The following is a 22901-nucleotide window of genomic DNA, read 5'->3' as shown; positions in this document are numbered from 1 at the left end:
GATGGATGAATGGAGAAAGAAAATGTGATACACACACACACACACACACACACACACACCCCAGAATATTACTTGGTGATGAAAAAGAATGAAATCTTGCCATTTGCAACAACGTGAATGGAACTAGAGTGTATTATGGTCAGTGAAATCAGTCAGAGGCAGATATCATACGATTTTCACTCAGATGTGGAATTTAAATTACAAAATAGATGAACATAAAAGAAAGGAAGGAAAAAGAGGTAAAAACAAACCCTAAGACTCTTAAATACAGAGAACAAACAGAGTTGAAGGCAGGGTGTTGGGTGGGGGGAAGGGCTAATGGGCAACGAGCAGTAAGGAGGACACTGGTTGAGATGAGCACTGAATGTGCTATGTAAGTGATGGATCACTAAATTCTATTCTTGAAATCATTATTACAGTATATGTTAACTTAGATACAAATTTTTAAAAATTTAAATTTCTGTTGTTCTTGGCTCTGCTGCCTAACAGCTGTAGGAACAGGCTACCAACAACCCATACAAATGGCTACAGAAGTACAATTGTTGTGAGGTCTGTTTAGACTAAACCCCATCTTAAACCTACTATATGGCTCTCAGCGGTGGGACGCAACAGCCTGCACTTTTAACAAGCTTCCTGCCACTATCCTGACATGCTCTAGACTTGCACATTCCAGAACCCACTAGGCTAAACTTAACAGTCCTCACAGATCTTAGTGACCCAAATTTTATTGTACATAAAAAAAGGACATTAATAATGAAAATACATTAAAAAATGAGCATTAAATGAGTACTTTACTTACCATGAAATGTAAAGTTCAGAAGTCCCTTACTGCATTTTATTTTGTAGTTCTTTAGCCTCCCTTGGCTATGTTTGCCAATCATTTAGAGAACCGTATTAATAAGCATAAATTTTGGATGTTCTACATTTTAAAATCTGATAATATGAAAAAGAGCACCAATGAAGTCATACCTGCATATAATAGATAAATCTATTTCATGAATTATAAATAAATGCCACCAAGAGTCTGAAATATTAAAAAGAAAACTGTATGTGCCTGTGAGAATGTACATGAATGTATGTGTCTGCTTCCCATTAAAACATAATGTAGCATCTACTAAAAAACAAGCACTCCATCAAAGAATCTTTTCACTATTCATTAGTTGACTAATCTCACTTAATTAGCACTCATTCCCTGTTAATTAAAAGATGATCACCTCATTTTCTATGCACTTTCCATGTGCAACAATATATATGAAATGGGGAAACATTTTACTAAGTGGAATAATCTAGAGAAGGACAAATTGTATACAGTATCTTTTTTTTAGATTGTACATATAATTAAGAGAAACTCAGTGAATTCAGGGAAAGAGAGTGGGATGGTGGTTGCCAGGGCCTGGGGTGTGGAGAAAATCGGGAGCTGTTGATCTAAGAGAGGAAATACTTGCAAACCACATTGTCTGACATAGGACTCATATTTAGAATATATGAAGAACTCTCAGAACTCAACTGTAAAAAAATGAACAACACAGTAACAACCCCTCCCCCCCCCCCCACCAAAAAAAAAAAAGGAAGACACATCTTACCAAAGAGGGTATATAGATGGTAGATCAATACTTCAAAAGATTTTCCACATAACTATCCATTAGAGAAATTAAATTAAAACTACAATATCACTACCTATCTATTAACACAGATAAAATTAAAAATGATAATATGAAATGTTGGTGAGCATGCAGAGAAACTGGAATCTGTCACATACTTTTGGTGACAATTGTACAGTCACTTAGAAAAGAGTTTGGCAGTTTCTTCAAGAAAGTAAATATGCATTTACCATACATTCTATCAACTGCATTCTCAGCATTACCTCAAGAAACTGACAATCTACAGACATACAAACACCTACACACAAGCTGAAAAGGATGACAATGTCTTTCATTGGTGAACAGTTACACAGATTGTGGCTCATCTATACTGTAGAATGCTACACAGTAATGAAAAGAAATGAACTACTGGTATGTGTAATAACTTGGATAGATCTCAAGGGCAGTATGCTAAGTAAAAAAGCCAATCTCAAAAAATTCATGTTATTTATGTTACCACTTTTGAAGTATCATCAAAATGAACAAATTATAGAGATGGAGACAAGAGTATTGGTTGTTGGAGATTAAGGATGGTGAGAGGGAGAGGGATGGGTCTGACTGTAAGGGGTAACATGACAGAGACCTCTGTGGTGGGAGGTAGGACATGAATGTGGTGGTGGTTATTCGGATTTACACGTGCAGAACAATGGCACAGAATCGTATGCACAGACCATACCAGTAATAATTTTCTGGTTTTGATCATGTACTATAATTATGTAAAATTTAACTTTGGGGAAAACTCAAGAAAATGTATAAGGGATCCCTCTGTACTATTTTTGCAACTTCCTGTGCATCTATTGTATGTGAAATATTTTTTAAAAGAACATCTGAGCTTTTTCTGGCCTCCTTTTTGCCGCTTGCCATGCTGGCGGCGAGCTTGCCTGCGCCCCTCTCACCATACCTCGCAAAATTGAAGAAATCAAGGATTTCCTGCTCACGGCCCAGCCAAAGGATGCCAAGTCCGTCAAGATCAATAAAAATAAGGATAACGTGAAGTTTAAAGTCCGCTGCAACAGATACCTTTACACATTGGTCATCACAGACCAGGAGAAGGCAGACAAACTGAAGCAGTTGCTGCCCCCAGGTTTGGGAGTAAAGAGCTGAGAGGACCCGGCACACTGACTTGAACTATATTAAAATTTTAAAAATTAAAAAAAAAATCTGAAAAAAATGACCATTTCTATTTCAGACGTTACATACAGAGAGATTCTTATTTTCTTCTTTAATATTTTTTCTGTATTTTAAAAACATTTTTGAAGACATAAGTGGGAAACAAATTACCACATCAATTGCACCTTTCAATTCAAATTAATGGATTATTGTTCTTTACGAATGATTCTCAACAAGGAGATGTGAGAATGCCTGTATTCATGTACTAGAGCAGCCATAACAAAACACCATAAACTGACTAGCTTAAGCAACAGTAATTTATTTTTTCACAGTTCTGGAGGCCAGAAGTCCAAGGTTAATATATCCTCAGTGTTGGGTCCTTCAGAGTGCAGTGATGGAGACTATATCCCTGAGTTCCATGCCTCTTCACATGATGTTCTCCTCATATGTACGTCTGTGTTCAGACTTCCCTTTTTTGTTAGGGCACAGTCATACTAGTTGATGGGCCCACACTACTCTAGTATAATGTCAGCACCAACATTATTTCTAAATAAAATCCCATTCAAAAGTTCTGGACATTGAGACTTTAACATGAATTTTGGCAGAGGAATACAGTTCAACCTGCCACAGTGCCTACCTCTAGTTCAAAGATAATTGAAAAAAATCAGAAGAAGAAAACAACATATACGCAAAGGTAATTTATTTGAGCCAGGTGTTATATACCAGGTTTTCAGTTTTTTGGTTTTTTTAATGTAATTTATTGTCAAATTGCCTTCTATACAACACCCAGTGCTCATCCCAACAAGTGCCCTCCTCCACGTCCATCACCACTTTCCTCTCTTCCCCACCCCCCATCAACTCTTGGTTTGTTCTCTGTATTTAAGAGTCTCTTGTGGTTTGCCAGGTTTTGGGTTTTGACATTTTAAACTGACACAGACCATTAACAGAAGAGGCCCTCACAGCTGATGAAAATTATATCAGTAAATTTAATGGCATTACAGAAGAATTTATACCCTTTTTCATTCCTTTCTTCCACAAATATTTGAGAATACCTAATGTGTACAGCAAGTGTTATGCTAGAAGCTGGGAATATAAAAGATAAAAATCTTTGCCCTCATAGAGTTTCACCAAGAGTGGAAGAGATAGACAATAATAAAAATACATTAAATATACTGCATGTTGGACAGTGATAAATGCTAGACAGGAAGAAGGGGGTATGAAATCTAAGAGTTGTGTTTTGTAAAGGGTGACTCAATGAAAAGGTAAATTTGAGGAAAGCCTTGAATACAGTGAGAGAATAAGTCATCTGGATATCTGGCAGAGTATTCTCAGCAAAAATGCAGCAAGTGCAAAAGCTCTGACGCAAAAAGAATTTCTCTTTCAAGGAATCACATTGGCAAAGTGACCTGAGTTACTGAAACAAAATATTCAGAAGGGGAGCAGTAAAAGTCAGAAAGGTAACAGAGAACAAAGCATGAAAAGATTTTGGCTTTTACTCAGAGAAGATGGGAAAACACTGGAGACTTTGAGGCAGAGAAATGATATGATCTAACTCATGTTGTAAGAAGGTTCAACACAGACTACACTTTCAATAACTTTATAGTCCTGATGAAATGTATTTATTTTCTTGATGCTTTACAACTTCTAGTCTGGCAAGTACCACTAAATCAAATCCCTACAAGTTTAAAACAGGTTGCCTATCCTTCCTTGGGCTAGTGCTATAAAATAAAATCCTTAAGTTTAGAACATTTCACCATATACAATTCAAGAGTCCTATGCAATTGTCCATTGTTTATTACTTTTTTTCCCCACCCTGTTCTTTAGTGTTTCCTGTCACAATTATAGGCAATATGATTTGCTCAAAGACATTTGTCTTTACCTCAACCATCTTTTGTGATTGACACAGCATAGACATGTCTCGAGTGTGCAAATTCACTCATCAGATGGTAATTTTTAGTCTACTTATAAATAAAATTGGAGATGGGAGTTATTTTTCAAGAAAATAAGTAGACCGACAAAAAAAACAGCATAGTATCAAATCCAGGAAATGCAATGAATGGTAATACACTGAAGTGTAAATTAAGTGCAAGACTAATAAATTCTGCAGAACACTGAATCCATAACTAAGTGACTGATTTAATTGGCCCCCAAATATTGTATTTCTTGTCTCAAAGCAATTGAAAGATATCTGACAAGACCTCTGCAACCAAATCTAAACAAATTTCTGACAACATCTCTACATACAAGTGAAATCCAATTTTAACTGGTGTCAATTACAGCTGAGAACTATGTCCTGCGTGCGTCTTCTCCAGCCCCTCTGTACGTATTCTCTACTGGCACCACCACCAGTTGCTTTCTAAAATATACATCAGATCATGTCACTCCCCTGCTTAAAACTATATGACAGTTCCCCTTGACCCACAGTGAAAGGTCTCAAATATTTAGGACACATTTTCCCAAAGCTGGCCTTATCTCATCTTTCAAAACCCACCCCACTTTCTCACATACACCTTCTACTCCTGCTTCTCCATTTACTAAAACCCACTTCAGTATAACTCCTAACGTAACAGAACTATATGGACTCTGCTGCACTGTGAGCTTCTTCTGGCTAGAAGCCATGCCCTACCTATTTTTTAATTCCAAGAATTGTACCTACTACACAAGAGGCACTCAATAAATAGGAAGTAAATAAAACATTTGTTGAAAAGATTATTTTTCCTCAGTAAAATGTCTTGACAGCCTTGTCTAAAATCATATACTGTAAATGGTTTATTTCCTGACAGTCATGTGTGTTCCACTGGTCTATATGTCTAAACTTATTCACAAAACCACACTGTCTTGATTAGTGGAGCTTGGTAGGAAGTTCTGAGGTTGGGTAGGGAGAATCTTGAACTTTGTTCTTGTCTTTGACGTTTCTTTTGACTACTCTGGATCTCTTGTATTTGCATTCGAATTTTATAATTGGCTTGTCAGGTTTTGCAAAAAAGAGGGCTGAGATATTTATATGGATTGCATTGAATCAGAGTTATTTGAGGGAACATTGCCATTTTAATGTTAATTATTTCAGTCCGTCCACACAGGATATCTTACTATGTACTTAGTTCTTCTAAGGTGTTTTGTTCTTTCAGTTATAAACCTCATACTTCTTTTGTTACGTTTATTCCCCAGTATTTCATTCTTTCAGATGCTATTATAAATGGAATTCTTTTCATTTCATTTTTGTATTCTTTATTGACAGTGTATAGAAACACAGTTGTTTTTCGTATGTTGAGTAAATTATGTTTTAACATCAAACCAATCTGATGCTAACACAGAGAATAAACTGGAGAAACTTAAGATAATATAACTGACTTTCTGTGTGTACAGTTTAAAGTGAAGTGCTTACAAAGTGCTATAAGGGTTTTTTTGCCCCCAAAGGTTGAAATGCTTATTTACCACAATTAGTGTAGTTAAGAAGATGAAGCTATAGCCAGTAATGGTTTCTTTTATATGAGTAGTCTATTTCTTGATACGAAGTGTTGTTACGTATATCCCCAAAGGGATTTCCAACATGATTTTCATTGAGCCCAGATTTTAGACTTCCTTTATTTGGACTGTTAGTTTTTCTTTAACCTATAGTTTGATTACTTGACCTTGTAGCTTATCAAATATTCTCCTTTCATGTTGGTCATCTGCTCCAGGAAAGTTATACAGATGGGTGGATATAGAATTTATGAGGCATCCATGTATATTCTGATCTTTAAGGCAATTTTTCTTTATTTTAGAATTCCTCTGCTACAAAGTGATTCTGGGTCATTTCTCTTTTTGAATGTTCATATACTAAAAACAGTATCTTGCACACAGTAGGGCATTTTTATAAATTCTTCATTAATTTTATAGGATAGTATGAAATTAGGATTAGGCAAGAATTAATGCTATTTTGACTTATTTTCCTGGAATAAAGACCTGGTGGAAGGAGGGCATATTAGGAGCAGGATGAATTTGTGAAGTCAAAACTAAAGTGCCTTAAAAATTATTTTATGGTATTTTAGGGGCGCCTGGGTGGCTTGGTTAAGCGTCCGACTTTCGCTTAGGTCATGATCTCGCGGTTCGTGGGTTCGAGCCCCGCGTCGGGCTCTGTGCTGACTGCCAGCTCAGAGCCTGGAGCCTGTTTCAGAGTCTGTGTCTCCCTCTCTCTCCGACCCTCCCCTGCTCACGCTGTCTCTCTCTCTCTCTCTCTCCTAGAAATAAATAAAAAAATATTTTAAAAAAATTATTTTATGGTATTTTAGACTTCACCTTGGTTAACTGGATTTTAGCCAAACATTAACATGTTGATTTAGTAGGGTGAAGATGATACTAATTACACCCAGCGATGCTTTCCATTTCCCTCTTTGGGATCTGTCTGATGGGGGTTGTAGCAGTGAAACTAATCTGAAAGATCCGACAGGCGCTGTTGTTTGCCTGGAGGTCAGCTCACTTAAAAAGGCATCCTGGCTGCCAGCAGTAATTGGGTTGGCAAGTAAGGAGACTCAGTCAAATGCCAAAATCAACTCAGCTTCAGGCATGTGGCAGGACTTTGTCAGCTTTCCTCAATGAATAGCTATTGGACAAACATTTGCATGTTCCCTGTCTTAGGTAATTAAGAAATTTCCATGTATGCAAATTCTTGTATTCTTCAGTGTCAAATACTATGTTTTAGGAAAATCCTCAGTTATTCAGACCCCAGGTCTGTCACTAGGAAAAGCAGATTTTTTTCCTGCCAAGAGTTACTACCGGAACTTAAATTTTACCATTTTGGCTGAAAACTTAGTAAAATGTACTAAACGGTACTGTGTACTTTTCTGCCTTCAAATATAACCACATGAACAGAAGCTCAACATGAAAAGCCATGAATGCAAATCACAACCACAATGAGATACCACTTCATATCCACTAGAGAGGTGATTATCAAAAAGACAAGTGTTGTAAGAAAATGGAGAAATTGAAACCCTCATACATGTAGGTGGAAATGTAAAATGGTACCACCACTCTGGAAAACAGTCCAGCAGTTTCTCCAATGGTTAAATTACAAGTACCATATGACCCAGCAGTTCTATCCCTAAGTATATTCCCAGGAAAAATAAAAACATATATCCACACAAACACTTGTACATAAATTCCCCCCCAAAATAACCCCAAAGTGGAAACAACCCAAATATCCATCAACTGAGCCAATAACAAAATGTGTTATCACCCATACAATGGAGTATTACTCAGCTGTTAAAACAAATGAAGTACTGATACATGCTCCAACACAAATGAAACATGAAAACATGCTAAGCAAAAGAAGCCAGTAAAAAAGATCATATACTGTATGATTCCATTTATACGACATCTACAGAAAAGGAAAATCTATAGAGACAGAAATATGATTAGTGGCTGACTAGAGCTGGGGGTGGGGGGAGGGTGTGGGGCCAGAAGGAAACACAGAATGACTGCAAATAGCTACCGGGTTTCTTTAGAGAGTGATGAAAATGTTCTAAAACTGATTGTGGGGATAGTGGCACAACTCTGTGAACACAGTAAAAACACAGTGAAGTGTACACTTTAAGTGGATGCATTGTAGGGTATCTGAATTATCTTATCTCAGTAAAGATTTTTAAACAAAATCTCATGGGTAAAACATGTTATAAAACCAAAAAGAGTTTTCTATAAGCTTCCTCTCCAGATGGTCTCACTCTTTTTTTAGCCTCTTGTTAACTTCTGTTGCTAGGTACGCTATAATATGTAGAGTAAATAAATAGTATAGATCACAATATTGAGTTTCTGCCATGTCCTATATTTTGGTTAAGGGGTAGAGAAAAGGAGACAGAGACCCCAATCCGTGAAGCCTACTGTTCCATCCTCTTTACCTAAGAATTCTATACTGGGACTTAGCATAAAGCCAGCCAAAAAAGTAGCTTTCCTCAATTAAGAAAGCAAAAAGTTAATTTTAGATAGATACTGAAATTAAGAACCCACTCAAATAATGCCAATATTCAGCTAAAACTAGTCGGAATTTTTAATAGAAACTATAATTTTTACTGACCAATACTTTGGCAATCTCAGGCTACTTTAAAAAAAATAATTGGAGATATTCTACATAGCCTTATGCACAAATGATTAAAATTTAATAAATTTAAATTTTAAAATGTTAAAGGCTATCTAGATTCAGAGATTTCTTTTAGTTCTATTAAGGAAAAATGGAGTGAATATATTAATTAGCAGAGGCTTACACACAGATCTCCCCATCTACAACTGGGTATTTGTAAACCCCGCTTTCAGGTGCTTTAGATAGCTATGCACCTGTTATTCTCACAACTGAAACAGGGTCCACTATGGAAAGGATAGCCACAAGGTCATACAAGGTGACATTCCTTCCTGGATGCTTTGATTAAATTTGATTAAATGTATTTCATTCTCTCCTGGATGTCTTTGTCTATAGTTTTTTGTTGTTGTTGTTGTTGTTTAATTTCAGGGGGGGAAATACATACTTTCATTGATTTCTTTCCACAAAGTGTCACCTTTATCACATGATATTATGTTTAAAACTTCAGAATTCTAGCATCATATTGACAAAAATCTCCTCCATGTTTTTCCCCATTATTTACCCTATGTTTCAATTCCGTTCTTCACATTTACTTTATTTTTAAATAGCTTATTGTCAAGTTGGTTTCCATATAACACCCAGTGCTCATCCCCACAAGTGCCCTCCTCCATGCCCATCACCCCCCCTTTCCCTCCCCCCACCCCCATCAGCCCTCGGTTTGTTCTCAGCACTTTTATCTTAATTAAGTAGCTAGAGCTAGAGTATTCATTTTTGGAAGAGTTACTTTCATGTTAGCCACCATTTTCTCCTTAATTAGAGATGGCTCTCCATATGCTTTCTGACATGATCATACCTGAGGTATCTCAAAGCAAAGATCTTCCAATTCTGAAGATCTTCAAAGGGGGCTATTCTAAAGACTTGCTAAGGAAAGGATTCTAGGGTTTAATGAACCTCACCTTTGGGAAATATTTTCACAAACTAACCTAAATTATTCATGCAGAAGATTAAGATAATTTACATGTTCAGCAAAAAAGTCATTATAAGAGGAAGTGGTTGAGATGTTACAAGATGATACATTCTAAACTTTTGAAAGAATTAAGAGGCACCTAGTCACTGTGACTAGACCTAGTGACAGTGTCTGAAGTTCTGGATTATTGCCTCTGAATCAAGGCTGATTTCAAAAATGGGTTAATCTTCTATTGCCTGTAAAGATTTAATATAACCTGTAAGAAAAATGGTTAGGTTAGGGAGCAGTCCCCACTCTCCATAAAAGATTTCTTTTACCGTGTTCCCTTATTACACAGATAAGAAAGGAAAATTACTTAAAGGGCAAGAATTTGAGTGAAAGATTTCAATCCACTGTTTCTCATATAATCAAGGCTTGAAAGAACACTAAGTTTAAAGTAGATAAAAGGCTGCTTCCATATCTTGGCTATTATAAATAATGCTGCAATAAACATAGGGTGTATATATATTTTCACATTAGTTTCTTTTTCTTTCTTTGAGTTCTCAGTAGTGGAAATAATGCATTATATGATATTTCTATTTTTAATTTTTTGACAAAGCAATGAAAATGTTCACCAATAGATAAATGAATAAAGAAAATGTGGCATATTTATGCAATAGAGTATTACTTGGCCATGAAAGAGAATGAAATCTTGTCATTTGCAACAACCTGGATGGACCCAGAAGATATAATGGGCAGAGAACTTCGTCTAACATATACTAAAGGAAGAAAAAAGTAAGGTACCGAAAATCATTACTTCTCCTTTTTAAATTACTTTTTCCCCTCTTGACTATTTCTCCTTTACCTCCAACTGAAAATCAGGTAATTTATTGAAACCCTTTCTCTCCCAATATCAAAGTACCAAAGAGATAAACAAATTACTATGTATTTCAACAATCATTCATTTTCAGAGCCATCTAAAGGGTAAGTTATAAATTTTAAAAGCCAGCTTCTATAACTTCTAGAGCCAGAAAACTGTTATAAAAATATTTACTATCCCTGATACCAAGCTGATGTGAACATACAGTCATCCATTAATACTTAGACAAAATCAGGACAGATAGCACTATTCCTATAGAAGCAATTTAGGCACAAGAAGTTATATGAGATAATGCATGCATAGATATAAACAGAACCTGGATCATACTTCCCATTAACTCTTGCAATAATGAAATTACCAGCAAGTTCTGTTTCTTGTACTTTTCTATACTCTCCAAATTGCATGAAATTCATAAAAGAGAATTTTAAATGTCAAAACAAAAATCCAATAGAATACTTAGCCAAACTGATAAACTGAACAAACTCACAGAGATTGACTACATGTTCTCGCCTTCTTACAATAAGAAAACACTTCCCCAAAAAGGCCTCTAAAAAGAAAATTGAAATCAATCAAATACATACTTATGGTATAAACAGAATGTCAAACAAACTGAAAATAACATCACTTTCAGCAAATCTCTATATTTCTCAGGAAGGGGAGTCAAACACTAGTGGGCTCAGACAACATTGCTAGTACACGGAGTTTTCTGTATTCGTAGTTCCTTTCTTTCACAACACGGGCAAGCAGAACGAAGTCGGCAGTTTAATGTACACAAGACTAAAATTAGTAATCAAATATAAACTGGATTTAAATGTGGACCATGCCTAGATTTTAACTTCTAAATCCATGTGGTAATGAGTTCAAAAATATTCCTCAGTCCGTGTCAAGACAAAACAAAAGAAGAGAGCAAATAAGTAAAAGTGAAAAAAGAGCACCCTAAATATCAGGACTGATTTCGGTCTCCTCTTCTTCAGTCATTATCTTCCCTGTCACCTAAAGAAACAAACTCCACTCAGAGTTGGAAAGGATGGGGGAACAAATGATAGGATTCTATGTAATCATTTCCTTCTTTAAGGATTCAGCCTTGCTACCCTACAGTAGACATTCCCTAATATCTGTGTAGAGCACTTCAACATCCTTTTGTCCCTCATATCTGTTTCTCCTAATGCCTTTTAATGTCCTTGTTTCATCGTTACAAATACCCTGTGAAGTAGGGAGCATTATTTTCCTATGTCACATCTGATAAAATGGAGATTTCGAGGGACTGCTTACTTTTTCCCACCCAAGATCATTTAACTAGAAGACGGTGGAACCAGATTTTAGATCCGGGTCCAGCTAACTCCAAAGTCTGTGAGCTTAACTAATCTGATAATACTTCTCACTTTTGTATAGGCACAAATAAAAATCTAGCCTCATAATCTAATAATAAAAGCAAAACTAGGTTTGATTACAAATTTTCAGATTCATTGAACAATTCTGTTTATCATCTCCCAAACACTCTGCCTCACTGCATAAAATTGATAAGCAGGATTATTCAACTCCTATCATGGTAGTTGTCAAATCAGAATGACCTCTATGGGGATGAAAGACTTATATACTAAAAATTATAAGAAATTGATGAAATAACTTGAAGCCAAAAATAAATGCAAAGATATTCTCTGCTCACGGATTGGAAGAATTACTACTGTTACAACATCCATACTACCCAAACAATCTATAGATTCAATGCAATCTCTATGAAAATTCCAATGGTGTTGATAGAGACAGAGGAAGGGAGGTGGAAGATGGGTTGGCTAGATTAGCGATGGGTATTAAGGAGGGCACTGTGGTGATCACAGGGTGCTGTATGTAAGTGGTGAATCACTGAATTCTGTTCCTAAAGCCAATGTTGCACTGTATATTAACCAAAATTTAAATTGAAAAAATTTCAGTGGTGTTTTTCACAGAAATAGATCAAGCAATCTTTAAATTATATGGAACCATAAAAGATCCCCCCCAGAAAACAAAGCAATCTTGGGAAAGAACAACATAACTGGAAGCATCACATAACTTGATCTCAACCTATATTAGAAAGCTATCATAATCAAAACAGTATCGAACAGAATGGAATAGAATACATTGGCTAAAATAGAGCCATGAATATATTATCATTAATTTATGATAAAGCAGCCAAGAATATACAAGGCAGTCTTTTCAATAAATAATGTCGAGGAAAAAATGGCCAGCCACATGTGAAACAATGAAACAAGACCATTATTTTGCACCATATTCAGAAATTAACTCAAAATTGATCAAAGATTTGAATGTAAGGCCTAAAACCATACAACTTTTTTCCCCCTTAAATAGTTAATTGTCAAGTTGGTTTCCATATAACACCCAGTTCTTGTCCCAACAAGTGNATTGTCAAGTTGGTTTCCATATAACACCCAGTGCTTGTCCCAACAAGTGCCCTCCTTCATGCCCATCACCCTTCTTCCCTTCTCCCCACCCCCATCAGCCCTCAGTTTGTTCTCAGCTTTCAAGAGTCTCTCATGGTTTGCCTCCCTCCCTCTCCCCAACTATTTTTCCCCTTCTTCTCCTTCATGGTCCTCCATTAGCTTCCTCCAAACCTACCTATATGTGCCAACATATGGTATCTGTCCTTCTCTGCCTGACTTATTTCACTCAGTGTAGTTTTGATTTGTATTTCCCTGATGATGAGGGGCACTGAGCATCATTTCATGTGTCTGTTGGCCATCTGGATGTCCTCTTTGGAGAAGCGTCTGTTCATGTCTTCTGCCCATTTCTTCACTTAAAACCATGTAACTACTAGAAGAAAATGTAAATGGCAAGCTTCTTGATACTGATTTTGGCAATGATATTTTAGATTTGATACTAAAAACAAAGACAAAAAAAGCAAATATAAACCAGTGAGACCACATCCAACTAAAAACCTTCCACACAACAAAGGAAACCATCAAGAAATCAAAAGGCAACCTACTAAATGGGACAAAATAGTTGCAAATGATACATCTCATAAGTGGTCAATATCATATCTATATATGTGTGTGTGTGTGTATGTATATATATGTATGTATATATATGTGTGTGTATGTATATATATATATATACCTTCCTCCTATATAGGATAGGTCAATATCCTATATCTATATCTATATCTATAACTCATACAACTCAGCCAAAAAAGAAACAATCTGCTTTAAAAGTGGGCAGAAGATCTGAATAAACATTTTACCAATGAACACAAATGGATGACCAAAATACACCTGAAATGGTGTTCAACATCACTATCATCAGGGAAATGCATATCAAAATCACAGTGAGATAGCACCTCACACCAATCAGAATAACTAGTGTCAAAAGATAAGGAATAAAAAGCATTGGTTAGGGTGTCAAGAAAAGGGACACCTCCTCTATTCTTGGTGAGAATACAAACTGGTGCAGCCACTGTGGAAAATAGTGGGAAGACATCTCAAAAAATTAAGAATAAAACTACCATATGATCCAGCAGCTCCACTTCTGGATATTTATCTGACAAAAATGAAAACACTAACTCAAAAAGATATATGCATCCCCATGTTCAATGCAACATTATTTCAACATTATTTACAAGAATCAAGATATGGAAGCAATCTAACTGTTATCAATGGGTAAATGAGTAAGAAAAATGTGAGATATATGTATATACACACACATATAAATATGTGCCCACATATATACACGCATATATAAATCCTCATATATACACAACTCATACATATATATATGTATATATATATATATATATACACACACACGTATATATACACATATACACACAAAAAATGGAATATTTTTTAGCTATAAAAAACGAAATCTTGGGGTGCCTGGGTGGCTAAGTCAGTTAAACATATGAATTCCACTCAGGTCATGATCTCATTGTTTGTGAGTTTGAGCCTGACATCGAGCTTTGCCCTGACAGTTCAGAATGTGAAGCCTGCTTTGGATTCTGTGTCTCCCTCTCTCCCTGCCCCTCCCACACTCATGCTTGGTCTCTGTCTCTCAAAAATAAAGAAACGTTAAAAAAAATTTAATAAAAATTAAGAAACAAAGAAAGAAAAAGAAAATCTTGCCATTTGTGTCATCATGGGTTAAACTTGGGGCATTATGCTGAATGCACATACATAAGACAGAGAAAGAGAAACACTGTATGATCTCACTTATGTGTGGAATATAAAAACAAAAAAAACAAAAAAACAAATAAAATAGGTTCATGGATACAGAGAACCTACACTGATTGCCTGAAGCAGGGTTGGGGGATGGGCAAAACGGATGAAGGGTGATAAAAAGTGCAAACTCCCACTCACAAAATGAATAAGTCATGGGGAATTAATGTACAGCATGGGGACTACAGTTAATAATATTGTGTATTTGAAAGTTGCTAAGAGAAAATATCTTTAAAATGTTCATCATGAGAAAATTTGTAACTATGAGTCCTGATGGATGTTAACTAGACTTAGTGTAGTGATCATTTTACAATATATATATCAAATCATTATGTTGCACAACTGAAACAAATATACTATCATATGTCAATTATATCTAACTTTAAAACGTTTAATTTTTTTAAAATATTTCTTTCTGAGAGAGAGAGAGGGACAGACAGACAATGAGTAGAGGAGGGGCAGAGAGAGAGGGAGACACAGTATCTAAAGCAGGCTCCAGGCTCTGAGCTAGCTGTCAGCACAGAGCTCGATGCTGGGCTCAAACTCACGAACCTGTGAGATCATGACCTGAGCCAAAGTTGCACACTTTATCAAATGAGCCATTGGGTGCTACTAACTCAAAAAAAAATTTAAAGATCTGAGTATCTGATAGGACAAGCAATCAAATAATAAATCAATAAACCTATAAAAATATTTAAAGAATATGATCAGCCAACTTGAAAAAATTGATGTATCAAACACTATACCCAATGATAGAATATACTTACGCTTGAGGGGATATAAATCACTTAACAAAATAGATTACATGCTGGCTCATAAAACAAGTACTAAATATTCCATAGTAGTGTAACATACAGAGTATGCTTTCTGACCATAATGAAATTAAACAAGCACTCATTAATAAAAAGATAGCTTATGAAGCTCTAAATATTTGAAAATTAGGAAACACATATCTAAATCATTATGGGTCAAAGAAATAAATCATGGAATTTTGACATGAATAATAATGAAGAAACAATACAGTATAACTTGTTGAATGTAGTTGAATCAAAGCGTAGAGGACAATATATCAGTGAAGATGGATAGAAAAATAGAAATATTGAAAAATATATAATCAAGCTTCTAGCTCAAGAAGAACTAGAAAACAAAAGGCAAAATAAGTTGAAAGAAAACAATGACAAGAGCAAAATAAAAAGCAAATATTCAACAAAGAGAAAAGCAACAATCATATGAGCTCATTCACTGAAAGTATTGATAAAATTAATTAAATAAACCCTAGTAAGAATTACTGAAGGGGAAAAAATAGAGAAAAACCACAAAGTATCAATAACAGAAGTAAAAAAAGAGAACATCCCTACAAATTCTACAGATTTTTAGAAGATAAAGAAAAATATTATAAACACATTTCTATCAACAAATTTAAAAATTTAGAAAAAAAGACAAGTTCCTTGAAAAGCACCAACTTACCAAAATTGACATGAAAATATATAAAAACCAGAATTTTCCTGTACCTATTAAAGGAATTGAAAACATTATTTATAATGTTTCAGCCACAACAACAACAACAACTCTAGTCCCAGAATTACCTGGGTAATTCTTCCAAATATTTTTAAGAGACAATACTACTATTCTTACAGAAACTCTTTCAGTGAAGAGAAAAAGACACAAAGACTTGCAAGTCATTTTATAAGGTCACCATTATCTTGATACCGAAACCTGAAAGACTTCACAAGATAAGGAAGTTGCAGGTCAAGATCCTTCATAAACAGAGTCACAAAATTCTTAAAAGAGATTTTAGCAAACTGAATCCAGTAAAAAAAATAAATAAGTAAGGGGCATCTGGGTGACTCAGTGGGTTAAAAATCCGACACTTGATTCCCACTCACGTCATGATCTCATGGTCATGAGGTCAAGTCTCACATCAGTCTCTGTGCTGAGTCTGGGGCCTGCTTGGGATTCTCTCTTTATCCTATCTCTGCCCCTTCCCAGCTCTTTCTCTCTCTCCCCCCTGCCCCAAATTNCTCCCCCCTCCAGAAAATTATCAACAAAAACAAAAACAAACTTAAAATATATAAATAAATAAGACATCATAAACAAGCTTGCTCTAGGAGTTAATTAATGGCTTCACGTTTGAAAATCGATTAATATAACTTCACCCCATTAACAAAATAAAGGATGAAAATCATGATCTCCCACATCTATTTTAAAAGGTACAAAGAAACTGTGATAAATTTTTGTATTCACTCATGATTTTTTTAAAAAATTACCTGCAAATTAGGAATAAAACACTTTGGAGGTAGAATATCTTTTGGGTAGAAATTTTCCATATAAAATTTATATGGAAATACAGAAGTCCTACAATATCCAAGGAACTACTCAAGAACAAGAAGGTCAGAAGATTTATACTCTTAGGTATGAAGACTTATTATAAAGCTATGGTAATTAAGACTGTATAGTCTTAAACAATGGAAGAGCATATAGTCCCATAATTGGCACTCACATACACAGTCACTTGACTAATTACAAAAGCACCACATCAATTCAGTGTGGAAGAGGGCACGTGAAGAAACTAAGTAAAAAAATAAATAAGAATATCATATATATCTGAATGACAGGAGGAGAAAACACTGACCCCCCCCACCTCAACCACTTTCACGGTGGATTACACATCTAATATACAACCCAGAGTAATAAATCTTCCAGAAGAGATCATAGGAAAATCTTTTGATAACCTTAGAGCAAAGACCTTTTAACTTGACCAGAATAAGCACCAATTATGAAAGAAAATATTAATAAATTGGACTTCATTTAAATTAAGAACTTGTATTGATCAAAGTACACCATTAAAAGAGTAAAAAGGTAAGCCACTGACTGGATAATATATAGGCAAAATATATGTTCAATGATGGAATAATATCCAGAATATATTCAGGACTCTTACTTATCAATGAAAAGACAGCCCTATTTTTAATAGGTTAAAGAAAAAACGTTAAAGAACTAATGCAACTGGCCAATAACCATAATAAAAAATGCTCAATTATTCAATGGAAAATGCAAGTTAAACCCACAATGGTAAAATTAAATAGACAATACCAAATGGCGAGAATGTGGAGCAATGAAAATTCTGAAACATTATTCATGAAAACATGGCTGGTAAAAATATTTTGGGGAAATGCTTGGCAGCATCTACTAAAGCTATACATATCCCTATATGTGACACACAAACACCATACCTGGGTATACATCCAACACAAATGAATGTTACTGTCCACTAAAAAAACTACACAAGAATGTTGATGACAATAATTTCATAAGTGCAAATACTGAAAAAAATTCAAACATCCTTAAACAGAACAGATCAATAAATTATGATATATTCACATATTAGAATACAGTTCAGCAACACCAAAGAACAAATTACTGATACATGCAACAATACAGATGAACCTTAAATGGGAAATGTTGACCAAAAGAAGCCCTATCCACAGAAGAGTACAAACTGTATGCTCTTTCCTGATAAATGAAAGAATAGTGATATGTGACTGGGAAGGGAATGAGGAAGTCATCTAGGGTGTTAGAAGTATTTGATATTTTTGGTTGAATGATAATTACATTATAAAAATCTCACTGAGCTCCCCACTTAAGATTTGTGTACTTACGCATGATACATCATTTCTTTTTAGTGAAACAAAAAACAACTGAAAATAATACAGACACACTATACAAGGCAGTAAAAAAAAAAAAAGTGAATTCGAAAAGTGAGTAATACAGGAGTTAGGAGGACTCTCAGGAGTTATACCTAAAATGCAAAGTAAAGCCTTAAGATCTGAACTGACTCTTGGACAGGAATGTGATAAGCACGCAGAGTAAGTATATGAGTAAACTGCATAGTGAGGAAACATAAGGCTTATGCAATTGACAAATATTCCAAGTAAAATGATACAAATCAATGGTTTCTCAATTGTCCCCAGACCAGCAACATCAACATCACCTAGCAACTTGTTGGGAATTACAGTTCTCAGGTCCCCTTCCAGACCAACAGAATGAGAAACTGAAGGATGGGACTCAGAAATCTATGTTTCAACAAACCCTCCAGGTGATTTGTAAAATGAATATGAAAACTTCGCGAACTGCCATTGTGAAAGAAACTGAGGGGAAATCTAGGAAAGAAGGTTTTAACTACAGTTTTAATTCCTGGGGGAAAAAAAACCATGAAAATTATTTGGGATGAAATCAATAAAATTAAATGAAAAATCAAAAGTACAAGAAAGAATTGTTCTGGGGAGGTGATAGGTTTGATTTCAGACACAAAATGTACTATTCACAGAGATATCAAAACATTTGCTCAGTAGGCAGATCAAAATACAGGACTGAAAAAGAGGTCAGGTGAAACCATAAAATCCTAGAAGAGAAAAGAGGCAGTAATTTCTTTGACACTGACTGTATCAACTTATTTATAGGTATGTCTCCTGATGCAAAGGAACAAAAGCAAAAATAAACTTTTGGGATTCCATCAGTATAGCTTTTGCACAACAAAGGAAACTGTCAACCAAACTAAAAGGCAACATACAGAATACAAGAAGATATTTGCAAATGACATATGAGATAAAGGGTTAGTATCGAAAATATACAGAGAACTTATAATCCAATTAAAAATGGGCAGAAGACATGAATAGACATTTTTCCAAAAAAGAAATCCAGATAACCAACGGACACATGACAAGATGCTTAACATCACTCATCATCAGGGAAATACAAATTATAAGCACAATGAGGCATCATCTCACTTGTCAAAATAGCTAAAATCAACAACAAAAGATAAAGCAGATGCTGGTAAGAATGTGGAGAAAGGGGACTGTCTTACAATGTTGGTGGAAAAGCAAACTGGTGCAGCCACTCTAGAAAACAGTATGCAATTTTCTTAAAAAGTTAAAAATAGAATTACCTTACAATCTAGCAACTGCACTACTGGTATTTACCCAAAGGATGCAAAAATACTTTCAAACGGATACATGCACCCCAACGTGTGTAGCAGCATTACTTACAATAGCCAAATTATGGAAACATCCTAAATCCATTGACTGATGAATAGATAAAGAAGATGTGGTACACACCACACACCACACACACACACACACACACACACACATACAGGAATATTATTGAGCCATTAAAAGGAATGAAATTTTGCCACTTGTAATGATGGAGCTAGAGAGTATTATGCTAAGGAAAATAAGTCAATCAGATAAAGAGGGGAGTGGGGGGATGGGTAAAATAGGTGATGGGAACTAAGGCATACACTTGTGATGAGCACCAGATATTATACAGAAGTGCTGAATTGCTATATTGTACACTAAAACTAATATTACACTGTGTGTTAACTAACTGAATTTTAAATAAAAATTTTAAAAAGATCAGAGCTAGATTACAGATGTAGGAATAGAATATGTAAAGTAATTAATTCCAAAAGAATTTATAAAGTGCTACACATTGAGAGTTCCTGGGGATATAAAGATGAACAGAAATAGGCCCTATCATTATTGCCAATAATACATAATCTACATCAGAGGTTCTCTACTTCTATATCAAGACTTCTTTCACTCTTAAAAAGTTACTGAGCACCCCAAAAAGCTTTTTTATATATATGGGGTATAGCTGTCAATATTTACCACATTAAAATCAAAATTGAGATATTGAAATATGTGCCTATTAATTCATTTAAATAACAGTAATAAACCCTCTGCATATATTTTTATGAAGTATTTGTTTTCAAAAGCAAAAATGTATTAGTGAGTAATATGGATTTCTGCAAATCTCTTTAATGTCTAGCTTAACAGGAATAGCCAAAGTCTCCTATCTGATGTTGTATTCAGTTTATTGGATTTGCTTTCATTGAAGTATGTGAAGCAAATCTTGTCTTCCACAGACAGGAAACCAGAAAAGTATTCTAATAAGTTTTCCAGGTAATTGTGGATATTTTTCTTTGATATACATCAAAACTCAACCAGAGACAGTTTCTTAACAATTAATTGGAAGGTGATATCTGAAACAATATCAACAAAGTTTTCAAACTCCATACACATGAGAAAATTAGAGTGAACAAGGCAACTAGCATCTATTAAGACTGTTATTAAAACAGTTTTGGCTTTGGGGCACCTGGGTGGCTCAGCCAGTTAAGCACCTGACTTCGGCTCAGGTCATGATCTCGGGTCATGAGTTCAAGCCCCACATCAGACTCCACGCTGGCAGTGCATAACTGGTTTGGGATTCTCACTCCCTCCTCTCTGCCCCTCCCCTGCTCACACCCACTTTCTCTCTCCATCTCGCTAAACAAGCAAATAAACAAATAAATAAATACTGTTAAACAATCGCTTTGGCTTTGAGGACCTCCATAAGGATCTCATGGAGACCTCGAACAATCCTCAAACTAATCTTCACGAATATTTACCAAAAGTCTGTGCAGCTTTGTATAATGTGATCCATCCTACCTCTCTGAGCTCATCTTCTACCAATCTTCCCTCTGCTTCCTGTGCTCCAGCCACTGTCGCCTCCAGGTGTTTGTGGGACCCTCTAAGCACACCCCTACCTCAAAATCTTTCCTCTTGCAATTTTCTCAGCCTGAAACACATTCCTCATAGATTGACACATGTCTCATACTACCTCACTCGACTCAGAACTATAAAGGTGACCTTCTTTAAAAATAGGGTCTTTGAACATGTAATCAGGTTAAGATGTGGTCATTAGGGGTAAGCCCTAATTCAATGAACGGTATCCTTAAAAGACAAGGGAAATTTTGGCAGAGAGACACACAGAAGGACAATGCCATGTGAAGGCAGCAACAGAGAATTTAACAATACATGTATAAACCAAAGCCCACCAGGAATTGCCAGCCATCACCAGAAGCTAGGAGAGAGGCATGTAACCAATGCATCATCAGAGTCCGTAGAAGGAGCCAACACCTTGATTTCAGACTTCTAGCCACCAGAACGGAAAGAGAAAAAATTTCTATTGTGTTCAGCCACCAAGTTTATGGTACTTTTGGTACAGCAGTTCTAAGAAGCTAATGGTGATATAAATGCTTGAATAAATAAATAAGGGAGATGACACTAATCCCTCATGCAGAAGTACTCCAAATAATTTATGTAGCTACTTTACCCACAAAGAAGTAGAGCATAACTCCCCACTCTCACTTAAGTATAGGCTGCACACAATGACTTCCTTCCAAAGACTATAGATGAAAGAGCAGTGTTGTGGGGACTAGCTTCATAGTGGAGAAATCCAACAAAGGTCAATATCAACACTGCTAAGGCATGTGGGTAATATGCAACAATGATATGATGTTATGAAAATGGCACTCCACCTCTAGGGCCTTCCTTCCAAAAACTCATAACCCTAGTCTAATCATGAGAAAACCATGCAACAGATTTCAAGGACATTCTACAAAATACGTGGCCAGTACTCTAATAAACTGTCGAGATCATCAAAAACAAGGAAATTCTGGAGAAATAAAATGAATTTAAAAATAAAGTTTATTGGGGCGCCTGGGTGGCTTAGTCGGTTAAGCGTCCGACTTTCGCTCAGGTCATGATCTCGCGGTTCGTGGGTTTGAGCCCCGCGTCGGGCTCTGTGCTGACTGCCAGCTCAGAGCCTGGCGCCTGTTTCGGATTCTATATCTCCCTCTCTCTCTGACCCTCCCCTGCTTACACTGTCTCTCGCGCTCTCAGAAATAAATAAAGCATTTAAAAAATGTGTTAATAAAAATGAAATGTTCCAATTTTTAAAGTTTTAATAAAGTCAGAGATTGTAAATATGAACTTTATAAATGAAATTATTTATGAACACCACACAGCCCCACTGACTAGCCACATGATGACAGGGGCGCCTGGGCGGCTTAGTCGGTTAAGCGTCTGACTTTGACTTAGGTCATGATCTCACGGTTCGTGGATTGGAGCCCCGCGTCGGGCTCTGTGCTGACTGCCAGCTCAGAGCCTGGAGCCTGTTTCAGATTCTGTATCTCCCTTTCTCTGTGACCCTCCCCTGCTCACGCTGTCTCTCTCTCTCCTAGAAATAA

General features: G+C 35.8%; 1 pseudogene; it reads left to right on the top strand.

Annotated features, from left to right (window-relative positions):
- Positions 1–2212: 2212 nt before the first annotated feature.
- LOC144239520 (large ribosomal subunit protein eL38 pseudogene) lies at positions 2213–2744 on the top strand (annotated as a pseudogene).
- Positions 2745–22901: the final 20157 nt, after the last annotated feature.

This window comes from Crocuta crocuta, unplaced genomic scaffold, assembly GCF_008692635.1.
Source record: "Crocuta crocuta isolate KB4526 unplaced genomic scaffold, BGI_CrCroc_1.0 scaffold383, whole genome shotgun sequence".
Lineage (NCBI taxonomy): Eukaryota > Metazoa > Chordata > Mammalia > Carnivora > Hyaenidae > Crocuta > Crocuta crocuta.
This window is presented reverse-complemented; position numbering and strand designations above follow the sequence as displayed.